Raw genomic sequence first — 26,258 nt, forward strand, 5'->3', positions numbered from 1 at the left:
AAAAGGCAGGGATGACTCATATGTCTGTGATGTTGAAAGGACATAATTTCAATCCGTCTTTCATTTATTTCTAAAAGTAAAAATAAAAATAAAATAGCGTGGCAGACCCCCCTTAATGTGATCGCCATATTCAGATTCTAATTTGTTACAGTTGCACAATGTGCGGGTAGATTAATATACCCAGGATTTCATATCCCTTAAAATGCTATATATTCTTGCTTGTCTAGCAAGAAAAAACAAACCGGTGTGTTTTCACTGTTCTATATTGTGCTGTAGCACTTACAATTAGCCTCCCAATTCTTTCTGGTTTGTTAAATGCAATCTACTTTTTTATTGATATTATTCTCTTGGTTTTCCGAATCTCAGCCACAATGTGGCTTCTTATGTATATATCACAACCCAGGCTAAGATACAAAGCTTGTAATATCGCATTCTCAAGCGAAGGGTTTACCTCTTTGCTGCATGCATACGCTGCGATTCACACGGCTGATGCAGTGTCTAAAAGGATGCGCTGTAAACCATTAAAGACGTTACTGCCTTTTTAAATGTCACCTGATTACAGACGTAGCCACGCACGAAATCACGTGACTATGTTATCGTTTCAGAGCGTCGTCTGTATTGTGCATTGTTATGCATGTAGTTCTTTATATGGAATCACTTCCAAGGCTACTCGTACCGTCTCTGGTTCAGTTTTACTTATTTTCTTTATTATCTTTTTCCCATTGTACATAGGATTCGTGAAAGGAATACTGAATATTGGCTGCAGGCGTACGCTGCGAGTGGCACGGCCGATGCGGTGTTAAACGCGACGCACTGTAGACCATTAAAGGCATTACTGCGTCTTGAAAAACACCTGATTATAAACGCGACAACATAGGGAATCACGTGACTATGTTGACAGCGTTACAGAGCGTTGTCTGTATTATGCATTGTTGTGCATGTAGTTCTTTATATGAAAACACTTCTAAGGCTGTTCGTACCGTCTTAGGTTCCGTTTTACTTATTTTCTTTTTTTATCATTTCCCTTTGTACAAAGGATTCATAAAAGAAATACTGAATATGAGAGACCAATATTTGATTATTTCTTTTTCTTTTCAATTCTTCTTTAAATGCATATAGCGTAAAAAGGCTTGTCATGAATGAATGTATACAAGAAGTGACATATTGCCCTTAGTCAACATTAATTGGTAGCATGTTTGCCGAAATTCTTACATGAGAAGTACGAGAAAACCCGTCCTTTAGATTTATAGTAACCACAACTTGCGCTGAATAGGCGCTTGTTTATGGCATTTTGGCATTAGATGTCAACATGAGAGGAACAGAGAAAAAAGCACATCCCACAAATTTATAGAAAACACCTATTAATGATCAGCATGACCTGTACAAATCATATTTAATATTCTTTGGCATTTTCATTGGGATCCTACTTAAATGTTACATCGGCATTTAGGGTTGGTTATGGGCGTGGGAAGCAAAGTCATCAGAGAAATGCACTCCATTCTACGGCTATGTTTAGCCCCTTCTTCACTGTATTAAGATTATATATCCAGTTTTGCTCGCATCTGGTGAGAGCCAGATCTCCATTTCCCCCTCTTATGGAAGGTTTAATCACCTGGATGACGCACCATAACATATCAGTACACTTGTGTTGTTTCATACTGAAATGCGCCACTAGTGGTTTGTTCTCAACTTGATTTCGGATACAGGACTTGTGCTCACTGATCCTTTGGCATATTTGTCTTTTTGTTCTTCCAATATATACCAAGTCACAAGGACATTTAATAGCATATACCACCCATTGGGTTTAACAATTTGTAAAGTCTTTTAAATGAACTACCGTATTACAGAGGGTAACGGTCTTCATGGTGGCAGTTTGAGCACAAACTGAGCACTTCCCACACTTATGGTGGCCTTCTACAGGTGGTAGGCCCCAGAGCACTGTTTGCGATATTTTGCTTTGCTTATTATTTGGGTATGTATGTACCAGAGTATCTTTGATGTTTTGTTGTCTCTTAAAGGCGAACTGAGGGATTAAAGTCCTCTGTTTGAATCATATTCCAGTGTTTGCAAATAATTTTTCTTAGATTGTGACTGATCGGACTATATGTGCTCACAAATGTTACTTTGTCCTCATTAGATCGATGAATTGGTTCTAGAGTGGTAGCTCTATTAGTAGTCTTATCCAAGTTGTTCCCATCGGCACAATTATTGCCTGCCACACACCAAAGCAGTCATCCGATAGCATCCCATACAAAACTGCACTTCCTCGCAATTTGGCAAATTCTGAAAGTATCCAAAAAGCCATTATAGACAAAAATGTAAGGATACAGAGTATCCCAAAGGCACTTTACTTTAAGGTTTGTGCAAATATAACAATACAAGAAATTCACTAAAAGAAGCACTGTCGCTTAGCACTGATATACTTAGGGACTTATCAGCTTCCCCATAGTAATGAGCAAAAGGGCTAGTGAAATAAAGCAGAAGGCTTTTCTTACCTCCTTGAAGTCAGGACAGGATTCAAAACTAAGCAAAAAGAAAGGGTGTCCCATAGAAGTCTGTGGGAGGAAAGTATCAAAAAGAACATCTTTCCTAATAACCCCCAAACACACAGAAAGACAGCAGAGGTGGGTAGAGTGGTAAACAGAATGGAGCTGGATTGCAAAGAAGTGTCTTGGGGGTTCCTAACTGTAACACCGCTGAAAAAGTAGCAGCAGGAGGGTGTGCTTCTGTGACCATGAACAAGGAGGTAAGCTGCGCCCGGCAGGTGAGGTCTCCGGGGGAAAGACAACGAGTTAGTGAAGACAAACAAACAGACAGGGATTTGGTGACCCTCAGAATAGAATTACATTAAATACTACCACGAATGATGGTTGAACCCCAAATATGAGAAAGTGGAAGAAGAACGAAGCCCGATTCCCAAGGACAAGATGCTATAGCCGCAACGCAGACCAACCTAATGAATCAATAGCTGTTGCCACATGAGAAGTGAAAGATAGAAGAGTGCAATTGTGGGGGGTTTGCTGTGCCAAAGTCTATGGAACCAAAGGCCCACAAAAGGCAAAAGACCTAAAATAAAGATAATTCTCAGCCATTGGAAAATGGAGTAGACAATTGAGAGATCCACTAAGCATTCCTTGATGAATACAAGTAAAGAGACAGGCCTCACAGGAAAACCAAACCCTCCGAAGCCATGTGAGCTGAACAGTCCTGAGTCTTGGATCCTCCCGGGAAAACAAACATGAAAAATATCAGAAATGGCTAGAGTACCTGGACGGCTGCATGTGACAGAGCAATCAAAAGTAGAGCATGTTCATCCTAACCGACAAGAAGTATCAATTCCAGGGAAAAATAGAAATCAATTGGAGGGGCAGTCTGGACAGATTCATTATCACAGTGAATGGAAACGCAGTAACCAAGAACTATCCAAAAATTGCATCATTACAAGGAACAGGGGAAACCCACAAACAATCAAAATGAGACATCTCGCCCCCAGCACTACTCACTAAAGAAGACTTAATGATCTGCTATGAGACTTACAGAAAAGTATATCAAAGGAAATTTAATCCTTAAAATAGGAAATAAAATGGTCAATAGAAAGTATTGATGAGGAAATTCAATCTCTGGAAAAGAGTGTCTCAGTAAATGAGGATTCCGTCACTGACCTAAGAAATGAAATTCTGAAAGTACAAGGAGATGTGATAACTCTGCAAACACTTATTGCTCAACTATGGGATATTTGCACAGACCTAGAAAACTGCTCTTGGTGAGGTAACATCAGACTGAAAGCAAGAGAGGGAGGGCATGGAAGAATTAGACACCCAGAACCTTCTCATGGCATTATTTGAATCCCTCCTGCCAAAAGAACACGGTCTGGACTAACCATAGACAGAGCTTATAGGGTTGGCCCAAACCCTGGGGAGCATGGGGCTAGACCTTGCAATATCCTTGTGAAGCTTTATTCTTATACCAGTACAGAGAATCCTTGCCGCTACAAGAGACAGACACAAGGTGGAATTTAAAAGATGCAAGATATGTTTCTTTCAAGACATGAACTCCCGTACTTTTGATGAAAAGAAGGGAATACCACCAGATAAAATAAATTCAATATACATGGACATTTACATGCAGACTGGCCTTCTCCATGGAAGGGACTCACACAATCTTGACTGTAACTTTTAGAAAATAGAAAGAAAGAAAAATGATAGGTGGTCTGAAGTGACTGGAAAGAAGGTGATCTGGACAACACAATACCTGGGCCCAGAAAGGATTCAATTGAATGCTCCTAGAACTTCTATGATTATATATTTGTTAATATTGCTGCCATCTATCTAACCATCGAATCTAGTGGAAGGAAAAGGACGGATTCCCTGGTCTGGTTTACTCGACCTCTACAAAAGCTAAAATGAGGTTGTTACTAACATTGAAGAACCCCGCTTTCTCTAGACATGCATTGCTGGAAGGCCTTCCCAAAAACAAACTACAGTTAATCGGACAAAGGAAATAGAAAGCGCAGCATGGTGTGACCTGGGGGCTGCTTCTGAAAGTAATGATTCAAAGGTTTTCAGGGAAATTATTATTGTCTTTTTAGAGCGGGACTCCCTGGTGATTCCTCCGATTTGTCTCTATAGTTTGAACCCCAGGTATCTGACCAGACTTTGGGGGAAGGCACAGATTTGAAATTCACTGTGGCCAAAATATGCACAGTGATAAACTGGCAACATTCGAATAGGGCATCAGGTCTGGACAACGTACCGGCCGATCTCTTTCTAGCTGATATAGACTTATGGGTGCCTGGCCAGGATGGAAACCTGGATGACACAGAATATTATTTTGCCCCCCATTCAGTTGGGCTTTAGGTCAGGTCTGGGTCCTTAAACGTATATCTAATTGTGGCCCATTCCTAGTATGTTATAAAGGAGCCTGTCTTTCATGGACCTGAGCACTGCCTTTGACAAAGCTAACCGGGTCAAGTTATGGCCAGTGCTCACATCCTTAAATTGCCCAGTAGAGATTATTAATCTTTTAATCATGCTCCACCAGTTGACCCAAGCCCGTGTAAGGAGCGAGAAAAATGGGTATTGTACGGATCCCTTTACAGTGGAATTAGGCGTCGCCAAGGGTGTGTCCTGGCACCCCTACTCTTCAGCTTGTTCATAAATGGTTACTAGACTACTTGTAAGATTCTCCCCCGGATGTACCAAGGATGGGAATTAGAGTGTTGCTGCTATTGGCGTACACAGATTATGCAGTCCTGATCCATGTACGCCACATGCATTACGGTAACTCATCCTTGATTACACCATGTTCATGGACAATCTGGACCTGTCAAAAAAAAAAAATCAGCTGTCATGATCTGCTACGTCCACACACATGTTCACCTGTGTGCAGTAAGGGTGCTATTATCCCAACGCTTAACAAATGAGTACCTGGGGGATCATTATTTGTCTAATTTCGTCAATACACGTTAGAAAACAAACTATGAAGTTTAGGCATGGTACGGAAAGGGGCTGGGGGGAGTTGTTAGACCCATGGAATAATTTAAGGCCAAACCTGTAGATGGGATTTTAAAAGTTCATAACACTAATGCAGTGGTAGGCAAGGGCCTGTGGGTTTTTAAAAATGTAAGCTTGATCCAGACAGTTATACATATTTTTTTTAAACAAACAAGTACTGGGTTTTGCTCGCTTGGCCACTAATTATGGAGTTCATTTAGAATTGGGTTGGGATTTTATCAGTGATATTTTGTTAGTACAACCCTTATTTCATTCGCTTCGCTTATGGAGCAACGCCACGGCTGGTGTAACCAATGACCTAATAAGGTTCTTAGCCTTGAAAGATGTGAATGTTAGGAACCCTTAGTTGAAATGTATAAAGGTAAAGCTTGAGGCACCATAATTCACTGCAGTGGCTATCTTATCACCCAGTGAGGTGAAGGACTTAAAAACCAGATTGACATCCTGCAGGATGAGAGAAGAGAGTCTCAGGAGTTACTAATACCTTTGAACAGGAGGAACGTGATCATAGCCACTCCCAGTATTCAAAAATATCTATTATGGGTAGAGAATCCTACTCATAGAATCCTGCTGGAAAGGGCACGCTTTAATTGTCTCCCTCTTGGAGCCACAATAGCTATATGGGAGGATAATCTTGCTAATCAACCATGCCCATTATGTAATGCCCCCTTGGAGGACCTGGCCGATTTTTTGCTGTTCTGCCCTGCGTACTCAGAGATAAGAGCAGGGACATTGAGGCCAGTATTGCGTGAATTACGGTTCACCCAGTTTAGACCAGCATTGTTCTATCCCCAAAGTAGGATGGACATTATTATTATGCTAAAGGCGAGCGTTGTACATAAGGACATTTTTAATGAAATGTGAATTGAATATCTGTGTTCTCTGTTTACATTACATTACATTTGTAATGCGCACTATTGGCCCTCAGGCATAAAGGTGCAGACAAGACAAAGACAAGTAATATACAACAGTAGGACACAAAACACATCTTCCTCACAGAGACGGGAGGGAAAGAGGCATAAGGGGACAGCCAGAGTATGTACAGCTGGGTCAACCCTAGATATCAAATCGCAAGTGCTAGGTAATGGTGGAAAGAGAGGTCATAACGAGGCTTTCTCTTATTTAATTAGGCAAAGAGATGTGTTTTAAGTTCTTTCTTAAAGACATGCAAGGAGTTCTGATTCCTTAATCTGACAGGAAGTTTATTCCACGTTGAAAGCCCCATTTTCTGCCTTAGCAGTCCTGCTTCTGGGCTGCACAATCAGGTTATGTGTTCCAGATCTGAGGGATCGTTGGTTAGATTTCTCTTTTATGTGATTCTGTAGGCATATAGGCACAACTTGTTGCCTACACTCAAATGTGATTACCAGCACTCTGAAGACTATCCGTGCTTCTATCGGAAGCCAGTGAAGAGATCTCCTAGCATCTGTTATATGACTATACTTGGGGAGTCTGAGGACTACTCTGACCGCCCAATTCTAAGCGACCTGCAATCTGCGTAATTCGAGGTGACTAATGCCTAGCAGAAGACTGCAGCAGTAGTCCAACTTTGCCCCAATTATTGCCCTGACAATAGTCTCGGCGCATTCCTGAGATATCATAGGCCTCAGGTGAGAGAGAAGCTTAACATAATACGCTACTCCAGCCACTACCGTAGAAACATGAGCCTTCATACTCAAAGTTGAATCCAAGGAAACCCCTAAGATTTTTGTTTTCGGTAGAGGAGAGATGATGTCATCTCCTAGTTTGAAGGAGCTTTATGCTATATCAAGGCTTTTTAGAGCCCTTGAACTACCAACGATCAGAAGCTCTGTCTTGCTACGGTTCAGTGCAAGGACATTTTCCAACATCCACCTTTCAATTAAAGTAAAAATTCTATTTACCTCAAGCTCGTCCCTCTCGTGATGTCCTGTTAATGAGATGACACATTGAGTGTCATCTGCATAATTTGAAAATATGACCCCCTCCTCCGCAAGCATGAAGAAAAAGGATGCCATAAATAGGTTATATAGACAAGGTGACATGCTCGCCCCTTGGGGAACTCCATATAGCACCGATATGGGAGTGGCTTCTGCCGAGACTGAGCAGACTCTACTACTTCTATGCTCCAGGAAGGACTGAACCCACTGAGCTGCTGAGGCCGAGAGATTGGCCACATTTTGTAATCTAGGAATAAGAATGGAATGTTCAATCAAATCAAAAGCTGCTGATTGATCTAAGGAGATTATTGACAAACCCCTTCTATCCATATCTCCCAAGAGTTTAGTTTTAAGCTCCAAAAAAGCTGTTTCAGTCCCAATTTATTTTCGAAAACCTGGCTGCTTAGGGTGGAGAATAGGCTATTTCTCCAGGTGTTCTGCCAATTGGCCGTATGCCACCCTATCTAAGATTTTCAATAGAAAAGGAGTATTGGATATCGGTAGAAAATTAAGTGGATTGTCCAATTGGCAGGCCTGGTTTTTTGAGAATGGGAGTGACCATAGTGGAATTACGTTTAGTTTATGGTATATGTGAAGGTTCTGTTAGATTTTCTCAACTTGCATATTGTATTCTTGTTAAGGCACTTTTTGTATCCATTTATTTTTTTTATGGAAATTGTGTTATTTCCGAAATAAACTTATTGATTGAATTTGAGTTATCCTTGAGAGGCCGTTTTTATTGGAGACAGACCCCCACACTTCTGCTCCATAAACACATGATGCAACGGGCTTGACCCGGTAGATGATAAGTGTTGGATTAATGGTTAACCCACCCATCTGCAGTCCAAATCTGAATAACGCAACACAGGCCTGGGTAGATTTCTGCGTTGTCTAAGAGATATGATCAGCCCAGTTTGCCCTGCTGTTAAGTCACTCCTAAATAGGTAAATGCATCCATCGAGATAATGCCCAGATGCAAAAATGTGGGTAGATTGTTAGTCTGCTTGCCAACACACATAACTTGGTATTTCTTATTGTTCGCTGACAGGTCTCTTCCAACCATATATTTAACATAGGCATTGAAGAGTTGCTGTAGTGCAAACCGAGTGTGTGCCAACAGAACTGCATTGTCAGCATATGACAACACAGTGACGTTTCTACCCACAACTCTGGGTGTGTCCTTTGTGACGTTATTTAGTTCCTACACCAGGCTGCAAACAAAAGGTTGAACAATAGTGCGGCCAGGACGCACCCTTGCCTGACCCCACATAAGATGTCAAAAGATGGAGATAGTTTGCGTTCGTTGTTCAACCTCACTGACGCTTTCAGGCCTGTATGTAGGGAAATTAATATGTTCAATATGGGCGCCGGTAGGCCCAAGGTTTGGAGCGGATTCCATAGCTTTGGATGGTTTAATGCTTCTATTAATATATCAGATCCCCATGACAGAACTAGAGATAAATGTAGATCTTCAATTAAAATAGGAGATACTGCTCTTACATCTCTAAAAGGATTAATAATGAACCTCTGGGTTTATACTAAGGTTGATTTTGTCTCTATGCAACTTTTGTTATCTATTTTTTTTCTCCTGGGCTTGGTTACCAACACACTGGTCCCTTTACCTTATCTTTTCCACCCTGTAGAGGAGGAGCCAAATGCCTCTACCAGAAATCCCGCACCCAGTTTGCCTATATGTTGGAAACCGGAAAAACGCGTACAGACGCTGCAACGCAAGTAGACTAAGTAATCATGAAGGCTAGCTATATGTAGTGAATAGAATGCAGGCGGTGCTGCCAATATATATATATATATATATATATATATATATATATATATATATATATATATATATAAACAAAGAAGCTGGATTGGAAACCAATCCGAGTCACATCGGCACTCCGGCTGTATTCACGACGGAAAACTGACTATCTCCAAAAAATCCACATGCAGTCTTAGTGTACCGTGCAGTTAAAGTGTCCTTTATTAGTTAAAATACATGGACAAGGAAGACAGCAGCAGTCTTTGATGCAAAGGAAGAACGACGCGTTTCACCCTACTCGGGCTTCGTCTGGTATGTGACAGAGAGTGAGGACTGTGATATTATAGAAAAAGGTGTATAAATCCATATTTGATGTTTAACACTTAGGTAAAATGACAGTTGTTAGTCAAGAAAGCGGCCATATTGGAACTATATGACCTCTCATTTCAGTGCACTTATTAAAAACACATTGTTTTAAATACACTCTGGTAATTCCTCTCGCACTCGTCCCAAATACCAATTAGCCCAAGTGGGTTAAAGGTGGACAATTTGCACGGAATTACTAATTTAATATAATATAATTTGCATCCTTATTTTCGCCATTACCAACATAATTGAAGGAAACAATTCTTCATCATTTTCCAATTCACTAGGCATGTTTCAACAGCCCAAGTGGGCCGACACAATGTCTTAGCCTGAACTGAAATTCGCTATCAAAGGTTTACAAAATACATATTATAAACATCAGTACCAAAGTTACAGATGTTTCATGAGTAATAAAGTGCTATGTGCTATGTAAACATCAGAGGACTATTGACTACAAAAGTGCTGTGTGCTTATTATAAAGTGCAGGTTATAAAACCACATGTAGTTTATGCATTGACCATAAGGCTATATGTAACCCTTGTGGGTGCCTCCATGGTATATTCTATCATATATAAATCAAATCAATTCAACATAGATATACTAGAAAGGACATGAAGATCTATAATATATGTTGTAGATATTCATAATAAAACAAGTAAATTGATCTAGTACAACAAAAAAGGCAGTATGTTACCGTTGCGGGCGCCTATATGTTGTGACTTGAGGCTGTATTTAACCATTGCGGGTGCCTCCATGGTACGTTCTAGCATACACAAATCAAATCAACTCAACATGAATATACTACGAAGGACATAGTAATCCATAAAATATATTGTGAATGTTCATAATAAAGCACATAGGTTGGTCTAGTTCAACAGTAAAGGCAGTGTTTTACCCTTGCGGGCGCCTATATATTGTAACTCAACCAGCCTATGTATTAGATGGTCTAATACTTCCATGCGATTCACAACTTGATGATAACACACTTTATGTATTGGTAAAAACAACACACAATTTCTACAAATGTAAAACCTACTCTCATTTCAAAAAATGTGTACTAAATTAGTGATTAGAAAATATTTGTGATACACACAATAAAGAATAAGAATTAATAAATACATGCAGAAAGAACCGCAAATAGATGCATAAACGTCCAAATCAAACATGATTTGCTAGAAACCTTAGTTCATTATATGAGCACACCAAATATGCAAAAGAGCAGAAAATTCAGAAAATTCGGACACTCACAGATGTACCTATGTTGTCATATAAATACAACCAAGTAGCTAAATAATAATAGTAGTTTTAAAGTTTTAGAATTTTCAACATCCCAGGAATGCATATAATTCTTCATCACGATTGTGACCTCCCGGATACTTAGTATTTAAATCTACTATATATCTGGATTTCATTTGTCTTAGAGTTCGCAATCTGTCCCCTCCTCTGGGGTGAATTCCTACTGAGTCAATAATAAAATATTTGAAGGAACTAATGTCATTTTGATGAACCTCTTCAAAGTGTTTTGCAAGTGGATACGACATATCATGGTTCTTAATGGCACGTAGAAGTTGCAATATTCGTAACCTGGCTTTCAGCTTGGTGCTACCAATATACCATAAATTGCAAGCACAAGTAATCACATAGATAACAAATTGTGTAAAGTATCTCAGATCTCGTTTGATTTTAACTTCTTTCTTCGTTCGAGGATGTGAAAAAACGTTCATGTTCATTCCATGACGACATGCTTTGCTTTTGGCACAGGTATAAAAGCCTGATGTTCTTGTGGTTAGCCAAGTGTTAATACTTTGTTTGGGCGATTGGAACATACTGGATGATAGTCTATTTTGTATAGAAGGTGGTTTTCTATAGGTCACAGTGGCATGTGTTGGCAAATGCGGACTGATGTCCAGATCTCGTTTCAAAAGGTGCCAATGTCTATTTAAGATCTGTTTTGTTTTTTTGGCTGCAGAATTAAATGTGGTGATGAATCTGAGTGAGCAGTCTTCGTGCGGTTGATCCTTTGTTTGATCCCTAAATGTACTTTTTTTAGCCTGGATCACCTCACAGGCTTTCTTACAGGTTCGGTTATAGGCTTTGTTTATAACTGTTTTCTTATAGCCTGAAGTTAAGAATCTGGTCGCAGTTTTTGTAGCATTTATTTCCCATACTCCATTCTCACTAGAGTTTCTTTTCACCTGCAAGAACTCACCATATGGAATACTGTCTTTGAGACATTGTGGATGCACACTTGTTGCGTGTAATAATGTGCTAGTACTCGTTTCTTTTCTGTGCAACTCTGTGCTTATACTATTTCCAATGACTTTCACGTTTATGTCTAAATAGACTATTTCTATTTTACTGTGGTGTTCCGTAAATTGTAGATTCTGCTGATTTTGATTCAGAATATGAAAAAAATGTGTCCATTCCACATTCGTCCGACTCCAGATAATAAATAGATCATCAATATATCTTTGCCACATAATTACTTTGTCTGTATATTCTTTGTAGTTGTCATTGGAGAAAAGATCTTCTTCCCATGCACCCATGTACAGATTAGCAAAAGTTGGAGCCACTGCTGTGCCCATAGCCGTTCCACAAATTTGATTATAATATTTGGAATCAAACATGAAAGTGTTATGAGTCAAAATAAGAGAAAGCATATCTAGAAGCATAATGGAATGTTCACGAAAACTCAAAGATCTAGTTGACAAAAATCTTTTAACTGCTTGTAAGCCTTTTGAGTGAGTGATGCACGTATAAAGAGAAACAACATCTAGCATAACTAAAAGAAAGTCAGGTTGCCAGGGAATATGTGCAATTTGGTTAAAAAATGCTGTGGTATCTTTTGTATAAGAAGGTAAAGTTTCTACAAAGGGAAACAGAAAGTTGTCAACAAATTTTGAAGTGTTTTCAAAGAGAGAATCTATTGATGCCACTATGGGTCTTCCCGGCGGTCTAGTCATTGATTTGTGGATTTTCGGTATAAAGTGTATGATTGGAGTTTTAGGATGGTTTTTAGTTAGATACTGTTTCTCTTTAATGGTAATGAGTTCCAAACTGTACCATCGGTCCAACATGATGTCATATTGCACTTTATATTCTGGGTAGGGATCACAGGGCAGTTTGACATAGTTACTGGTGTCGTTCAATTGCCGAGCTGCTTCTTTTTGATAGTCCTTAGTATTAAGAACTAACACATTTCCACCTTTATCCGAGGATCTAATAATAATCGATGAATCTGCTTGTAAATTTTCCACCACTGTATGTTGTAGTCTCATCAAATTCTGGACTGTACCTGGTCTAATCGCCAGTTTTTTTAGATCATCTATAACAAGGTCCTCAAATAAATCTATCGTAGGACAAAATACATTAGAAGGATTGAATTTGGACTTATTTTTCATTCCACTAGAAGCCGCCATGCAGTTATCTATTTCTGTTGCTAATTCAATTTGCCACTCATCCTGTGCTGCATGTGGAGGAATCTGGGTGCTAGCCATTTCTCCTAAATTTGCAAGATCTCTTAATGCTGGTATATTACTGATGTTCAAATGTGAAGGAATTCTGTTCTGTCCAGGCGTTGGCACGTTGTTCAAATTAGCATAGAATTTAGTCAGTCTTAATTTACGAATAAAACAGTATAGATCGATTCTTACTTGGGAATAATCAAAGTTAGCGGTGGGGTAAAAAGAAATACCCTTTCCTAGTACTTCTTGTTCGTATTGAGTCAGAGTTCTGTCTGATAAGTTGATTACTTGCATTGTATCATTTACTGGGTGTTCTTCTTGGTTTTGCCAGAGCGTGTCAGACGGCCCGTCGATTGCTCTCCTTTTCTTCCTCTTTCACCAGCGCCCCCTTGTTGACCTCCTTTTGCTGACATTGTTTTTTGGAATTGTTTGCTTTTGTTTGCATTTCGCACTTGTGCTGTTTTTCCCACTTGATGTAAGAGTCTCATTTCCTCTAAAAAATGTAACCTAATGGGGTATTCTCACTGCTAGAGTTTGAGACATCAGTGGAAGTGCTAGCATCTTCTTCTAATTCTGATTCTGTCAGACTTGCATTTTCATCATTGAACTCTGCCTTTTTTTGAATAACTTTGCGAACATTGTCATATTTTCTGGCAAAAGCATAGATACGGCCTGTGGCATAGTCTTCCTTGTCTCCTAAAAACTTTCTTTATTTACATTCTTTTATTTCTTCTTCATATTTACTGATATTGGTCTGCATTTGAATCTTAATTTTATTTGCTGCTTCAGCATCTGGACCATTGTATACATCTTGTTCAAGCACTTCAATCTCCTTGAGTGCCTATATATATATTGTCTGGATATTCAATGTCGCTACTTTAGTAAACCCCGTGGAAGAGAAGGGGTGATAGTGTGGCACAGCAGAGAAAGCTATTCAAGGAGATACAAAGAACGTGAGAAGCGAGGCGAGCTCCTGTTAAGGTGTGACGGAAAGACATTATGAGTGCCAAGTTTTATCCGAAGAAGGAGCTAAAACACAGTCTGTCACGTGGGATGGAAAGAAATAGAAAATGGGCAAGCTGCATCGAGACTTGAAGATAAGAACATGCTCGCCCACCCTTCTTTTCTCAGGAGCAGTGATACTTTGCAAGGTCAAGTTCAAAGACAATTCGAATGGTAGACGGCATGAGTGATGATGGACCAATTGGGAGGGGAGGCATGGTCAAGTCCATCCACCAGCTTACGTGCTGCTAGCGGGTTGAATATTCCAGAAGGGTACAAGCGTGCCAAACAATTATAGATGGCCATGTATTGAAGAGCCCTATAATTTGAAATCCAATGGTGTGTCGTGTATCTAGGGCATAGGTTGTCCACCTGACTATAGAATACAATCACAATCCAATTCCCTACAGAAAGTATACCTAGATGTTCCCTGTAGATTTATCACAATCCCAAGTAGGTTTTCTTAGTTTGCCGCGTAGTAACATGTCATGTATGACATGTTTTCGCTATATAAATTACTTTTATGTGATGCTTCGAGATTATGCTGCAAGACGTCCATTGATGTCCGTTGTACTCCGTTTTAGACAATTGAAATTAAAACAGAGTACATTTTGCCAACTTCCTGAGTCGGTCTGATTATTGGTCTAAGAGTTATTCTGCATCCCCATCCAGCGAGAGATGCACTACCTCATTTAAAAAGGACCTAACGGTTCAATCTTTTTTGACATTAGAGGTCAGTGGATTTGCAGCAGCCACTCTTCTCTTCCTTCTGGCAGTTCCAAAATAAGCAATAGCAGATTTCTCCTACATTTCATTACACGTGTTTTCTGTTCCTTGATTTTGTCTTTCATGTATTTTTCCTAAACACCATAATGTTTTATTTTCTAGTGTTCTTATTCTTGAGTAGCTTCCTTTTGTTCTTCCGTTATATGTTTCAAAGATGTATCAGCCAAGTTTTTATTTTGGCTACTAATTGAAACAAAACATTTCTTACAGTTGGTGTAATAGACATACATTACTTATTGTCACCATTACTTAGTATAAAACCTCCATGTATACTTTTTTGTTTTCTTTCCAATTTATGAGTACTACAATTGTTACATGGAATGGCAAAGGTCTAAATCACCCTGTAAAGTGCCAAACGATTCGGTCTCAGTTGCCTATATTTAAAATGGACATAGCCTGTATACAAGAAACCAATCTAGAGCCAGAATATGAAAATAAAAATAAAAACTTAAAAGATTGTACATTTTTCTCATATTCTCTTTGAAAAAAGGTAGAGTTGCAATTCCAACCAACAAGCACGTGGCTTTCCAACTGATTGGGGAAGAGAAAGATACAGACAGCCTTTTAAGAGCATTTTTGTTACTATTGTGAATATTTATGACCCTAATGCTCGAAATCCATGTTTCTGGAATGACTTGAAACAAAATCAAATTGGAAGCGATACTGATCCAATAATCGTTTGTGAAGACTAACTAGGTATGCAACTTCACAATGGATCGTAAATCAAATGCCAAGTTCAAAAGATCACAAAAGCTTTTCGAAACGTAAAGAAGTTCGAAATGTTTTTCATTCATTCATGTTTACTTTGGAAATACAAAAAAACATCAAATTAAATACAATACAGTACAAAACCGATCAGAATTCCAGTAAAATCAAGTAATAAAATAGATATACTATCAGTATTGAACATCATCTTGTACAACAGTTAAAATATTAGACAACCCTATGTGGTTAAACAATTGTTTGCCTTTATATAGTGCCTTATGAAGACAAGTCAGAAAGAGGTTGGTAGACTGTGTTCCGCTGCCCTTGGGAAAAGCATGTATACCGGATGAACTGTTGCTCCGGTAGGTGCCAAATGGTAGCCCCACACCTTTAACATGGAACTGTTAACAATGAGGCACCTCCAACTAGCGCTTGTCCCAAGGCATTGAAAGCCCTGTGGACAATTGTTGAATTCAATTGATGGCATGGTCTAGCAGTTCCAATGTTTGTCCATGAATACGAATAGATTATTTGTTTCAGTTATGTGAAAATGTTCATTGCATATTCCAGAAAAAGAAAGAACCCCATAAGTGAGTTGTCACATTGCCAACACGTGTTTTGACCTTTTGTTGGTCCTTATCAAGGCCAGGCTTATTTCGCTCAATGCTCTTTTAGGGATATTCCGCAGCAAGGGTGTATTTTATATGATGAACTGTTCTTGTTCCTAGTTCAATATGTATTCAAATATAGTTTGTCTCTGTATTGTAGAGACAATCCGCCTTATTGGAATCCCACATGCATTGGTGTTTCAATGCATGCGGGACGCCAATAAGGTGAACTGTCTGAAAGTGTCAGGTGCATTAAAATGTGTTAGTGCGTTAATTTCTATAGGCATACATTTTGGGTATTTCAGCCATGGTATCTCCAGTGCATTATCCTTACCAATGTAAGGAAGGCATGGCATCAAAGTAAGACAGACACAAGTGATCACAGTTCAAGGGTGTTTATTAAACTGTAAAATGGGTGAGATATATGCCTAAGCTAAACCTAACTCTAAGATGGGAGCAGGCTTTGACCATCAAATAATAATAATACAATCCTAGTAGAGTCTAGTCAAATAAAAAGGGCCTATACTGAATTACCTATTGCCAATCCTTACTGTTATGCTACAAAAGAGTGTGGGATAATGTTCACAAGAAAAGAAAGAAGTGTTCACAAAATGATAAGTCAGGATGTTATGGCTGGGGTCTCCCTTCCCCACGTTTTTAGCACTGCCAAGGCTGGAATCTTGAGCAGAGCACCTTCCTGGGCTTCTCCGGCGCAAGCTTACAGTTCCTTTTCTCTATATGAGGGCCTTCAGTGTCCAAGTCTCTTTTCATGCAAAGTCTCTTGCTTTCAAAGGCCTGATCTGCAAAACAACAAAACAAAGGTTCATTCTGGTAATCTTCAGGTTGGGCGATTACCCTTCACCCTTGGATCCCCCTCAGACTGCTCCGATCCTTCTCTCAATTGTCAGCCTCCCTGAGTCGGATTCAGGCCAACCACTCACTGTGGACATCCCTCAGTCAGGTTCACACTTGTCATCACAATTTTGACACGTGTTTTAACACCAATCGCCATTTGCTTCCCCTGGCTTTCCCCTGGCAGCCCTGCGTCGGGTTCATCTTGCCATTTTTAATACAGTTCACAAGGAAGTCATTCTAGACCCCTTAGGTTCTTCCTTTACCCAAGTCGGGGTTTCAGCCCCAGTCAGTCTTTCTCTTAAGCACCCAGTCAGGCCTCACATAGTTGATTATCATCACTATGAATTCACAGGCATCCCTCAGTCGGGTTCACATGTGCCCCAGTAACAGTTCACTTTGCTTAGCTTTTCTCTTCTTCTATAATAGTCATAAGTCTTAAAGTCTTTTTAAACAATCGTACAATGTTCACATTAGGTCTGCCTCATCCGGGCTCACACCTCCATAACATTTTGCCAACTTTAAACAGAGACATTCGAAGGGCAATCATGTCTCACTGGGTCACTCTGTTGGTCCACGGCAAGCCCAGGCTTCTTATCATCACAGTTTGCACCGCATTCCCCTCAGCCCAGCGCAAATGCCAGTTCCACAATAACAAAACCTCTGCCACGTGTCAAGGACTTTCGATTTTACAAGGGATTTGGCTCAACCCTTGTAAGGCCAGCTTAACACCTTATACCAGCCTTCCCTATGGCCTCTTGTTATTTGTAGTTTCTTTACTCACAATGTTCAACACAGTCTCTTTGTTCAGGAGAGGGGTACCAGCCACAGACCTTCAAATGAATGCCCACGTAGCACTTTATCTCTGGTACCAAGTTTATTCACAAAAGACCTTGTGTCTATTTATCTTCTTAATATTGACACTGCAACCTTAAACCCAACACAGTCTGGTCGACTATTAGGTTCTTCCGACTCACCGGCTGTGCTGAACCTGTTGGTGGGTCTTTTGCTGCTAGATTCAAGGACGGTACCAAGATGGCAATCTCGTCTCCCCGCCCTGGCTATCAGTGCGGGAGGGTGCCATGTACCGCCGACATCCACCGTACCACCTGCGAGCTGCGATTCCCGGTCTTATGTTTCTTTCAACAGAGCCTTTGCGGCTCTGGGTTGAAAAGGGCAAGTCCTTCCTTGAGATCTTTTCCAGTCTCGCCGTTTTCCTCCGCCGTTTGAACTGCCGTCCTGGATTGGCTGCTTCCTCCTGCATTTGGCCCTGCCCGGAGTGTGCTCTTGCGGTTTGCCTTTTATCCCTATGGGAAAGACAAAGGGCAGTCAGTTGTGTGGGACATGTCAGGTATACAGTTCTGGTATTAGTCCGTCTTGCTTCAAAACTGGGACACCCTTGCAGGCTTTCATAAGGAATTATATCCCTCTTATTCCCCAGGGGATTCTTACTACCACCTAGTTCATTAACCCTCGTCCTAGGGGTTGGTAAACCCGGAGGGGTAAGATTTGTAGGGTTTGTGAAATGAAGGGAAAAAATCTGTAAAAATAACAGTTTGACGGTTTGTCGAGGGAAGGACCGGGATTACTGTTGTGAAATGAATAGGGGGGATTGTGAGAACAGTGGTGTTTGGTTAAAGCAGATGGGGAGTTCGGAAAATAATAATCAGGGACGGAGAGAAGAATGACTGGGAGTATTCGAGTAGGCAACCAGAAGAAAGGGATTCTGGGAAATGTAGTTTCTCGCTGCAACCGGGTTTGGGTTTGTTTCTGGTAAGGCAGATTAATTGGGCGGAAGGGAGGTTATGATATGATATTTTATTTGTATCGCGCTTGTACACAAGTGTTTCAGAGCGCGACTAGGTAAGGGAGGGGAACAGAGGAGAATACAAAACAACGATCTTACTAGGCCCAGTGACATTGAGAATGCGCAAGTGCATGGGAAAGGGAAAAGGGGAAAAGTGCATGGTAGGGGGAGAGTGGAAAATGCATAGCAGATACATAATAAGTAAAAATAAATAGAAAATGGAGGCAATAAACAGTGGTAGTGCAGCCAGCAAGTGGCAAGTGCTGTGTTTATGGCAGCAGACTGGGCAAGTCTGATAAGTGCAGAAAAAGAGAAAAAGGGGGTGCTGTATGGGTACAGATACAGTCCACCAGTGCAAGGGGTGGCCAGGAGGCAGTGCAGGGGGGCGGCAGGAGGAGCAGGTACCTGGGCCCAGGGGAAAGAAGGTGGCCAGGTGCACAGTGCCAAGAGAGAGCCAGTCAGCAGGGGAGAGGGGGAGAGAAGACGGAAGCAAACAGGAAGGTCTTGAAGTGCTTCCGGAACCAGAGATGGTTCTCCTCAAGTTTTAGAGTGTCAGGGAGGCTGTTCCAGAGCGAGGCCCCAGCCGAAGATAGAGATCTACCCCCAGCTCGTTTCTTTGAAAAACGATTGACCCGGAGGGAGTTAGAGGTAGAGGAGCAAAGAGCTCGAGAGGGGAAGTATTTGCGGAGGGATAGCTGTAGGTATTTTGGACCCAGGCCCCAGAAAGCCTTGTGGACAATGCAAAGGGTTTTGAATTTAATCCTCGCATCCACTGGGAGCCAATGGAGAGATTTCAGGTAATTTGGAACAGCCTAAAAAAGCCTCAGGGTCTTTGTCCTCCTCATCCTCTTCCCCGGTGTATTACCGCATCTCACCTGGGGCATTCCCCCGAGCATAACCCCAGGCTCTCATACCCAGGTGAGCCTCCCTCGCTTGTCCACCCACCGGGTTGGGATCTGAGAGCGCCAGCCCTTCCCTGGCCAACTGAATTAGAGATTCTTGGAGTCTAATCAGGAGAACACCCTTAGGTTTCTCACACCAAGGACCACTTTTATTAAGTATTGGGGGAAAGTTGCTTTTTTTAAAATTTAATAAGTGAAGCCAGTGGAGAACTGGTAGATCCTCTTCAATGTGCATTAGCCCTAGTTCTTAATGTATCCCATAATTTGGTGACTACTAGGGTAGGCCAAGAATTAAAAAATAAACAATAATAATAATTCTCACACACTTAAGACATCTTTAGCCTTCCCAATGTCCCACAGTTCCATGCCATACATTGTGACTGCCGGTGCTTTGCTGATGTATACATTAGTAATTAAATCTATAGGTTTAGCACTAGACATACCCATAAAATGCCAAACTCCCCCCAGTGCCTGTTTGTAGTGACTGCCGTGTTTACTAATATGGGGGCTGGCAGAAAATGTTGATGTAAAATGGACCCCTAGATAATTTAATTCGGTCACTAGGGGGAATTCTCCCATTATTACTTAGTATTGCCGGAAACCTTGGTGGACGCCTGGTCCTATGGTATACCATCAATGCTGACTTTGTTGCTATAATGTGCAGGTCTAGACAGTTCATAAACTGGGTATACTCTAGGATCATCTTCTGCGGAGAAATGTTATCAACCCATAGTGATTTTGTCACCCTGACCTAAAAGAATGCACTTTCTTTTCTCCTCCACACCAATCTTTTCAAGGCCCGACTATATTGTGGTTATCCAAAAGTTAAGCTCTCACAGATTGAGCCAAGTGCTTTTATTACTTGACTTCAATCCCACACGGTTACTTCTCTTGAAAAGACCTTATTCTGTAAATGCTGTTTCATCATTACATATCATTTCCCTTTTGATAATGGTTTCTTCTTTTCATTTTTTTGTAAACTATATATTTCGCTCTCTCTACACATGTTTCCACACTATTGTATAGTGGTTCATCAGGAGAGACTCTACAAGAACATTTGACACAAGAGAAGAAACAGAAAGTAAAGAAACACATACATCATAATGCTGTATTTTTGCCCATTCTTGGGCTATTGTTTTTACACTATCTCATAAATCGTCTGTTTGTTTGATTTTTACTCACCCTGGTGTTTGTCTTTTTCCTTTTTAACAATATATTAGTTTAGGGTGGTACTCCAGTATTTAAGCAAGAATATGTAAAAAACATGCAGCAAAAAAGTAACATCTTATTCAATTAATTGCACAGTAATCCTCATGCACCGAGTCTATAGCCTAGATTAGGCCTGTTCTAGGATTTGTAGAGATGCTGTGCCAAAATTATGGCTAACGAAAGTTAAAGCAACTAGGTTTAAAAAAAATGTTTGTTCTGCCCTGAGTTTTCCAATACAAAAGAGAAGATCGGCTTGTCCCTCACACAGTACCACCGATCCGCAATGCGATTAGTGTGAGAGAATGGCAGCCTTTTGTATACAAAATGCTATGATGTCATTGCATTGCTATACGCGATGACGCCATCACGTGCAGTGGCCATTTTGGATGGTCGTTTTTTGTATTCCATCTTGATTTTTTTCTCTTTTTCAGCCTTTTCATTTAGATTGCACACCATAAAAGGGAACAAATAGGGTAATTATTGAGTATTCACCATTTCTTTTGTAAATCATAGATGTATATTGATATAAAACAATGAAATAAAAAGTTGCTCGTATATGCAATTTTTTGTTTGGGTTTACCAAATATGGGAACTGAGATAATAAACTCCTCAAGCTTTAGCAAGATAAGCTTATTCTCTACAGATACTATATGAATACTGGCATGATTAACCTCCTTGGCATATTACATATGGTATTTAAATAAGTTTGAACATATTTATTTCACAAAAAAAAGACTTTCTGAATTAACCAATTAGACATCTCATTGTCTGTGTTTAGACCTTCCAAACATGCGTCCATTACGCAAATCCATTTAGCTTCTTTTTGCCTTAAGAGTAGCTTTCTATTTCCTCTTCTTGGTGGCATCTTCACCTTTTGAAGTCTCAAGCACTTTATTTGGTCTATTTCGGATTCCAAATGCTCTGCACAGAAATGAATCTCCATTGGGTATCTTAAGTCCTTATTTCTTTATTTTCTTTTAATCAATGTATTCATCTCTTTTTAAAAAATATAACAAATCACAATCTAGATATTCATTTTCATGACAACAGGGATCAGCATTTTAAGTTGTGTCATACATACAGTACCAAACAATTTTTCATTATAACATGAGTAACAACAACTTCTACCTAAATTTGCTATACAGGTCCCCCATACTATTGTAGCTATCTATCACACAAAACTCCATCAAAAAAGACATCACAAACAAACACAAACAACAAACAATATTATATTCTAATCAACCCTTCTCCTATTACGACACAAATACCTACTCCCTTTGGAAACATCTGTACTAGCCATACAACTCCTCAAATAATCCCCAAATCTCTGAGTAACTCTTCACGCTTCTGTTTTTTTTAGCATAACCTTCTCATATCTAGATAACATTCGTAAATATAATAGCCGTCCTTCTACTTCTGGTTTCTTCCTTGATTTCCATACCTTTAGAATCTGTTTTATCGCTATCACAAGCGCTCTATTGATCCATTCAGCATGCTCCCGAGCAACCCCAACTCTCCCCTTGCTGGACAACAGAATTGTCAAATAAGGCGTTCTTGGAAGCGTATCCCTCAATACCAAGTCCAGTCTTATCAAGAACACCATTCCAATAGCCAACCACTCTCGGACACAACCATAACATGTGTAGTAAGGCACCCCCATCACAACCACAGCCCCAGCACTTATCGTCTCACAAGCCCAATTTAAACATCCTTGCTGGGGTCCAATACAGACGGCACAACATTCTTTGCCACATATTGTAGACCCAAATCCATTTTTGACTGAGTGCTAACTCTCATCAAGGAGTCCCGCTTCATTGCTGATATTTCTTTGCCCAACTCTCCCTCCCAAGCCTGACGCAGTTTCTCCCAAGCACCCTCAGTAGACCTGTCCATCAGCATCAGTTTAAGGTATGTGGACACCTTACATGGGAATGATCGAATAACGTTGCAGGTTACTGGTCTTTCTTTCATAGGGCCTTCTAAAATCCCCTGCCTTTTAGTGAGGAGACATTTTAAATCCATATATTGGCTATGCTCCCTTCCCCCTAGTCCAAAAGCCCCTCGAAGTTGCTCAAAGGGGACCATCAACCATCTTTCCATCCATCACGGACCCTCAAAATACCCTTTTTAATTCAGCTTCACCAACACAAAGTCTTATTATCAATCTGTAATCCCAAATTTTGCCACAATGATACCTCATAATGGATCCATACATTTTCCCTTTGGCGGCCATAACATTTCTCAGAGTCTCTCCTGTAATACCCACAGTAGGTATTTGAAAGGAAGCACAAACTCCGGTAATACGTGTGATTACTTTAATCAAAGCGGGCCAGCCTCTGCAAAGCTCTGCCAACAGTTACATATTCGAAACCCCGCATTCCAGTTCCACGAGTCACGCATAGCAAGTCACGTAGCTCGTGAAACTGGAACGCGGAGAGTTCCTTACAAGTTCCTTACATATCTTCCCCCTTATAACAGAAAGAAAAAACATGTGTAAAACACAACAATGTAATAAGAACCCAATAGTAGCCGATGGCAAGAGAGAAAAGACATAAGTAAAATTAACTAGAAAAGAAAACTATACTAAGAAAACTTAGATATATAACAAAGGTAGAATCAAAGAAAACTGTATTGTAGGGAAAGCAGAGTACTTTCACTGAACAAAGTCCTTCATCCAACTAGGTTTACGTGTGAGTCTCTTATTACCATCACAATCGTTGCCTGATTGGACACGCATTGTTGCAGGATCATCACTCTTATCAATCGCGCCTCACTCTCATTCTGCATTTTATCACCCATTCCATCTCCAAGATTTTCAGCCTTAGCCAACCTGCCCTGCGACCAGACCTCTCCTCCATCCATGATGACAACAATACCATGTACTAGGGCAATTCTTTTAGGACCCAAACATGTACTGTCCACACACTTGTGTAGACCTGGGATTTTTTAACCACACCCAATCTCCAACCTTCCACTCTTGGCGCACTCCCTCCTGTCAAATGACTCTTTGTTCTTGGTTTGACTTCTGGCAATCAACCTCATAATGGCGTCCCTATCCACTGCCACTGTCCCTGCCAGACCTAACCAACCAGGACATAACTTTTTTCCAGGCTCTCTTCCCTTAAGAAGGGAAAGGAGATATATTAGTAGTGGAGTGAGGGGTGGTCAGATAACTCCACATCATATGATTCATTACCTCCCTCCAAAGTTGCCCATTGCGCATCGCAAGTTGTATCCCCCCCTTTGAGATATCTAGTTACCCTTTCGACCAAACCATTCGCTCTTGGGTGATAAAGAGCTATCCTGATATGTTTGATGCCGTAGTCCTCCAAAAATGTCATCATGAAATGAGAGACAAATTGTACACCGTTGTCTGAAACTAATTCAGCAGGTCAACCTTCCCTAAGAAACACTCTTTCCAAGAAGGAAACAAATTCTATTGCCGTCACTTCTCTTACCGCTTCCCACTCCACCCATTTAGAATGGAAATCCACTAGAACAAAAATGTATTTAAACTCATTCCCTAAACCTGCCACAGGTCCCAAAATATCCACTGCTAGCTTCTGCCACAGTTGACTTGGCACAAAATTGGGTATCAAAGGTACTTCCCGCACTACCTTGTTTTTGTCACTCAGTTGACAAGCATTGCACTGTTTCACCAGATCCTCTGCCATTCTGTCTATTCTGGGCCACCAGTAACAATGTCTCACTCTCCTTTTTGTAGCCCCTTCACCCAGATGACCTTGGTGTGCTAACTCCAACAAGCTTCTTCTCTCTCCTTCAGGGGGTACTATGCAACTCCCCCTCCTTAACCTGTCACCCACTAGACTTAGCTCATCTCGTAGTTCCCACCATATCTCAATTTATTTTTCAATGAACTCCTCATCAGGCCACCCTTCAATCGTCCACTGCTTTATAAGACTGAAATCTTGATCCCCCAGATCTGCTTGTTCCCACTGCTCTCGGTTCACACTCACTAATTCAGCAACAACATACTCTTCCTCCTCTTCCTGTACCTGGACTGTTTGACCTTGATACACTGGCAATCCCGATAGACAATCTGCAACCAAATTAATTTTCCCAGGCAAATAGCATACTTCAAAATTGTACAGTTGAAGGCCGAGACACCATCTGCTTATTCTTGGTGATCCTGTAGCCCACCTGCCACTATTAAATAGCTGCACTAAAGGTTTGTGATCTGATGTACTGTAAACCTCCTTCCCCAGAGAAAATATTTGAAATGGTTGACTGCCCAGAACATGGCCAACGCCTCCCGCTCTATTACAGAATACCTCCCCTCAGCCCCTCTGAGAGGTCTGGAGGCAAACGCTATCACCCTCTCCACCTCGTTAACATCATACTGTAGAAGCGTAGCTCCAAAACCTAATGTACTGGCACCAACCACAAGCACTGCATTGTCATTAGCATCGAATTTCCCTATGGAGGGAGCCTGTAGAATCCCTTGTTTGATCAATCTAAAAGCCTCCTCACATTGTGTGGACCACTGGAATCTTACTCCCTTCTTTAATAAAACCCTTAATGGTGTGGAATACAGGCAAAATCTCTCACAAACTTGTGGTAATATTCCGCTAACCCCAAGAAAGACCTGACTTGATCTTTATCACTGGGACATGGTGCTTTCTGAATGGCATCCACTAGACTTAACTTGGGTTTAATACCTTGTTTTGACACCACATGACCTAAGTATTCAACACTATCCACAGTTAGTCTACATTTACTCCTTTTCACCGTGAGACCAGCTTCCCCCAACTTTGTCAATACTACTCTCAATAGCCTGTCATGCTCTTCACTCGACTCTGCATAAACTAATATGTCATCCTGGAAAATTATCACATTCTGAACACCCTCCATCACCATCTCCATAACCCTCTGAAAAACAGCGGCTGCTGAAGCCAATCCGAACGGCATCCTGCAGTAATTGAATGTTCCTTCAGTGTTGATAAAAGAAGTTAGGTGTTGACAGTCCTCTGAGAGTGGAATTTGATGATATGCTTGCGATAAGTCAATTACTGAAAAACGTTTTGCCTTGCTCAATGGGGCCAATTCCTCACTGATGATGGGTAGGGGGTGACGATCCACCAAAATATTCTTATTAAGATCCCTCAAGTCAACACAAAACCTTATGTCTCCATTGGTTTTAGTAGCTACAACGACTGGCGACAACCACTCCTATCCTTCTTTTCCCTCTATAATGCCCCTTTGAAGTAATACTTCAGTCTCCTTCTTCACCTTATGTTTGAGATTTTGTGGAACCAGTCTAACCTTGTGTATTTTAGGAACAGCTCCTTTCTTTAGTCTAATTCGATGTTCGTAACCTTCCAATCCTCTTAGATCTTCATTGAACA

General features: G+C 40.7%; 1 protein-coding gene across 4 annotated transcripts in view; it reads right to left on the bottom strand.

Moving 5' to 3' along the window:
- LOC138481556 (zinc finger protein 613-like) overlaps positions 1 to 26,258 on the bottom strand; it is a 322,756-nt gene that overhangs the window by 30,340 nt on the left and 266,158 nt on the right. The window lies entirely within an intron of this gene.

The sequence above is a fragment of the Ambystoma mexicanum genome, chromosome 5p, assembly GCF_040938575.1.
Source record: "Ambystoma mexicanum isolate Mex_15411 chromosome 5p, UKY_AmexF1_1, whole genome shotgun sequence".
Taxonomy (NCBI): domain Eukaryota; kingdom Metazoa; phylum Chordata; class Amphibia; order Caudata; family Ambystomatidae; genus Ambystoma; species Ambystoma mexicanum.